Raw genomic sequence first — 5,893 nt, 5'->3', positions numbered from 1 at the left:
GGAATAGGAAAATATCAATTAAACCTTTTGGAAATGGAATAATGGTCATCGTAACCATATTCGGGTTTGGGAGTGGACTACGTAAGGGGAAGGTATTAGCACCCCTTACGTCCGTTGTACTCAACGGGAACCTTTTAGTTTTAATGTGCGTTTCGAGTGTTAATTTATGTTTGTTTGTTATCTTTAGGTTATAAAATATTAGAAATAGAAATGGATGAGAACCTCAGAAGGGAAAGGGGAGGTTTTTTATTAGTGTGCTCGCGAAGACATAGCAATCTCCTGCCTATGTATCCTTATGGTATAATAAGGAAATCAGAACATTCGTAGTTCGGGAACTATGGTTGGTTGGTGTTTTTTAATGAACAACTGTTTAGATCGCATCCTAAAGGCTAAACGTTGGCTTGTCTATTCTCGGCGGAGGCTTAAGCACTAGTTTGTTGTGCACATTAGAAAGGATTAAATGGTGTTCTTTTTGAAAAGAGTTTAGGTCACATGGAGGTGACAAATTGGATTAATATGTTGGATGTTTTGATTGCTTGAGATGTTTTTGGTTGGATGACGATCACCCGGATAGTCGAGTAAGACAACTCGTATCCTAACAGTCGGGAAAGGGAATAGAAGACTCTAGACCACCTTCTTTTTCATCCTTAATTATAAAAAGGATTTGATAGTAGTTAAAGTGTTTTGAAAGGATGATGAATACTCGGACAATCGAGTAAGACAACTCGTATCCTAATAATCGGGAAAGGGAATAGAAGACTCTAGACCATTTTCTGTTTCATCTAAGTATTTATGAAAATAGGTTTGTGTATCGTTGATGTATTATAGAATAAGCGACAAGCGCTTGAATGGTTGAGTAAGACAACTCATATCCAAGCATTTGAGGAGAGGAATCGGAGGCTCAAGACCATCTCCCTTTTCGTACAGTTTGTTAAGAAAATGATTTGGTTAAGTTGAATGTTTGGGGAGAAAAGACAATTACTCGACTGACCGAGTAAGAGAACTCGTATTCGACCAATTGAGGAGTGAAGTTGAAAACTCAAAGTCGACTCCCTTTTCATTTAGCTTACTGTGAAAATATTTTGATTTAATCGGGGTTTGGAGATTTGTAGAGGAAACGACGACTATTTGACTAACCAAGTAAAAGAACTTGTATTCAAATAGTCGAGGAGAAAAAATTGAAGACTCAAAGTTATCTCCCTTTTGGTTTCTTATTGTAAAAGAATTTGATGCATTTGTCCTTAAGTGGACTAGAAATGATGATTATTCGATTAATCGGGTAAAAGAGTTCGCGTTTAAATAATCGAGAAGAGGAGTTGAAAACTCAAAACCATTTCCTCTTTTATTCCTAAGTGAAATAACGTTTAATTGTGACCAAGTATTTTAATTCTTAACAAAGAATACTCGATGTTGGATCGAGGTTTTAAATTTATGTTTACGAATGAAATGAACTATGAAGATGGTCTCGAAATGAGATTGCTTATGAGATTTGGCTTATGCAACATGAATGCAAAGTAACTAACAAGAAATTAAAGAGTCTCATTGTAAGGTAGCCCAAGAGAAAGTCTTTTGTGTGCTAAAGTGACCTAAGCTAGACAAAGGATAATGGTCTTACGAACATGTCCCCCTAAGGTGGTGCCATGATGCCATTCTTACAACATGCGTGTAAGTTACGGATGAAAATCCAAGTGTTTACAAAGTACCACGAAGAGTAAAGGAAGGCTCCCAAGCAAAGATCCTAAGATGAAATCCTCTAAGTCCAATTTGATTAAGAGTGGAGTGAATATTTTTGGTCTTACCATTTTATCATGTTTTTGTTATTTTTAATGTATGATGACAATAAAATAAATAACAAGTAAATAAACATGCATGATGAGTTTGTACAATAATGATGACAATGAGTACTTGAATGTAAATTACAAGGTAATGACATAAAAGTAAATCACAAGATAAAGAATGACAATATCACAATAATAATGGTTAGTGAATGTAAATGAACAATAAAATAAATTGCAAGGAAGTAAAGTGCAATAATATAAATGTTAGGAGTTAGTAGTTAGTAGTTAGTGGTTAGTAGAATAACAATAAGAAAATAGAATAACAAGTTAATGTAAAGAGAATGGTTTCATCTATGTATCAAATGACCCAAATATGGTTGAAATAGAGGCAATATATCAATGCCTCAAAGTATCATGAATGATATATTGATCAACCATTAATAGGTTTGAAGTATTGAAGATTTAATCAACTCTAAACAACCATGGTCATGATCTAATAGAACTCATCAACCAAATAAATGTAACAACAAGTCAACAATAAATATTAAATGACAACAAGAAACAATGTAAAGGAAATGGTTTCATCTATGTATCAAATGACCCAAGCATGGTTGAAATAGAGGCAATCTATCAATGCCTCAAAATATCATGAACGATCTATTGATCAACCATTAATAGGTTTGAAGAATTTAAGATTTAATCAACTCTAAACAACCATGGTCATGATCTAATAGAACTCATCAACCAAATAAATGTAACAACAAGTCAACAATAAATATTAAATGATAACAAGAAACAATGTAAAGGAAATGGTTTTATCTATATATCAAATGACCCAAGCATGGTTGAAATAGAGGTAATCTATCAATGCCTCAAAGTATCATGAATGATCTTTTGATCAACCATTAATAGGTTTGAAGTATTGAAGATTTAATCAACTCTAAACAACCATGGTCATGATCTAATAGAACTCATCAACCAAATAAATGTAACAACAAGTCAACAATAAATATTAAATGATAACAAGAAACAATGTAAAGGAAATGGTTTCATCTATGTATCAAATGACCCAAGCATGGTTGAAATAGAGGCAATCTATCAATGCCTCAAAGTATCATGAATGATCTATTGATCAACCATTAATAGGTTTGAAGTATTGAAGATTTAATCAACTCTAAACAACCTTGGTCATGATCTAATAGAACTCATCAACCACATAAATGTAACAACAAGTCAACAATAAATATTAAATGATAACAAGAAACAAGGTTTGATTGAAAATGGTGGATAAAAAGTAGTAAGAGCAAAAAATCCCCAAAAGGGTGTAAACCCAATAAAAACCACTTGTCTCAAAGTTGACTCAAATCTCTCTCAAAACACAACCCAAGAGTAAAAACCCATTTCCAAACACAAAACAAAACCAAAAAAATGTCAAGGATTTAAGTCCAAAATATTACCAAGATTGTGGTGTCAAAACTAGGTTGTTGTTGTGTTTGGGTTTGAGAGTGAAGCAAAAAGCTTTGAAGGTGTAATCGATTACCATGATTGGGGTAATTGACTACACCATCCAAAATGGCATGGAAATCAATTTTTGGTCTGTGTAATCGATTACCATGATTAGGGTAATCTATTGCATATTCCAAAATGGCTTGAAAATCAATTTTTGGTCTGTGTAATCGATTACCATGATTAGGGTAATCGATTACACAGTCCAAAATAGCCTGGAAATCAATTTTTGTCTGTGTAATCGATTACCATGATTAGGGTAATCGATTACCCAGTCCAAAAATTAATTTTTTTCCTTATTTTGTTGGTTTCTTCCTCTAGAACTTTAACCGGATAACGCCCGTTTTTCCCGGGTGTAAACACCATGCCTTGAGTCTATGTAATATGTATTTGGTTATGAAATTTCAATGAAATTGTGATGACGAAATTATGAAAGCATGCATGTGCAGTATGGCCATGGATCAGATGAAAATCGTTTCGGGGTAGGGACACAATTGGGGTATGACACTGAACAAAGGAAAAATCTGTACATAATGTATTGACTCCAAAATCATATGTATTTATACATACTAAACAGAGGAAAAATCTGTACATAATGTATTGACATCAAAATCTTATTTGTTGATACATATTGTCTATGTATTGACTCACAAATGTTATGTATTGACACATATTGAACAGAGGAAAAATCTTTGTTAACGCATATGTTATGTATTGACTCCCAGATGTTATGTATTGATACACATATGTTATGTATCGATACATAGAGGGTAATAACTTCTATTTCAAAAGGAATTCAATATGTATTTACCCATAACATGGATGTATCGACCCATAACCTTATTTTTCATGTAAAAACATAATTTTGACTTGTAAAAACCTATATAACCTGATTTTAAGTGTCCTAATCTGAAAATGCCTATCTAGACATAGAGAGAAAGATCCAATGTACACAAATACTAAGTGTCCTAGTTTTCACAACATTCAAAACATTTCTTAAGAGGATAGTTCATTTACAAGAGCTCCAAACTTGTGTTAATTTTGAATGGATATCATTCTGGGTCTTCCACACAAGTTTGCAACGCTCACTTTAGCTTCATGCTCGTTGATTTTTTTTATTCACCATCCTTACCTACAAGTGAAAACAAGTAGAAAGTTCAAACATTATGAAACAAGCTATTGGAACGTAAATAATAATACATAAATAGATTTTGAAACATAAACTATTGTGAAGACGAACCTGTAAGGTAGTCATTTGCTAAGATTTGTTGAAACAAAGGTAACCCTTTGAAGAAGACAACTTCGCTGCATAAGTTTGAGGTTTCCATATGAGAGAGACGATTCATAGAGATGTTAGTGTTTTATTTTGAGAGAGATGAGTGAAAGAGATGTTAGGGTTTATTTTGAGAGAGACTGCTGTTATGTACTGAAGAGAGAGATAATTTTTCTTATATATAAATATGTAACACCTTTTACCATGGTTGATAATACAAACCGTGATGAAATAATTGCACCTTATCATATAGTTGACTATAAGAACCACTGTGATATACAAGGTCAAGCCCATTACGTCACGATAAATGAAAAATTGTTGGTGTTGGGATTTGAACCCATTCACTCTAGGTACATTTCACTACAGTTGTTAATTATGACTGTGGTGAAATGTATTTTAGTAAATACCAAAAAAAAAGCGCCCAAATAAAGAGTTATTACAACGGTCAATAGGAAGGTCGTTCTAATATGATATTACAAAAGATATGTTTTATAGTAGTGCAGAAGGTTTTAACGATCTGAAGAATGCCAGAAAGATATGCAAGTTGTTGCAATCGATCTATGGATTGAAGCAAGCTACAAGAAGTTGGAACCATAATTTTGATGAGAGTTTAAGACAATTTGGACTCGTTAAATATGAATATTAACCTTGTGTCTACAAGAAGGTTTGTGGGAGCATAGTTTTACTTTTTATGTGTTTTTAAACCGTGATGACAAGTTAAACCATGGTGTGATAAAACTCAAAAAAGCTATATTGAATTTTACGTACTGAAGCGAGAGATAATTTTTCTTATATATAAATATGTAACACCTTTCACCATGGTTGATAATACAAACCGTGATGAAATGATTGCACCTTATTATACAGTTGACTATAAGAACCACAATGATATACAAGGTCAAGCTCATTACGTCACGATAAATGGAAAATTGTTGGTGTTGGAATTCGAACCCTTTCATTCCAGGTACATTTCACTATGGTTGTTAACTATGACCGTGGTGAAATGTCTTTTAGTAAATACCAAAAAAAGCGCCCAAATAAAGAGTTATTACAATGGTCAATAGGAAGGTCGTTGTAATATGATGTTACAAAAGGTATATTTTGTAGTAGTGCAAAAGGTTTTAACGATCTGAAGAATGCCAAAAAGATATGCAAGTTATTGTAATCGATCTATGGATTGAAGCAAGCTACTAGAAGTTGGAATCATAATTTTGATGAGAGTTTAAGACAATCTAGACTCGTTAAATATGAATATTAACCTTTTGTTTACAAGAAGGTTTGTGGGAGCATAGTTTTACTTTTTATGTGTTTTTAAACCATGATGACAGTTAAACCA

Source organism: Lathyrus oleraceus, chromosome 3, assembly GCF_024323335.1.
Source record: "Lathyrus oleraceus cultivar Zhongwan6 chromosome 3, CAAS_Psat_ZW6_1.0, whole genome shotgun sequence".
In the NCBI taxonomy this organism is placed as follows: domain Eukaryota; kingdom Viridiplantae; phylum Streptophyta; class Magnoliopsida; order Fabales; family Fabaceae; genus Lathyrus; species Lathyrus oleraceus.
This window is presented reverse-complemented; position numbering follows the sequence as displayed.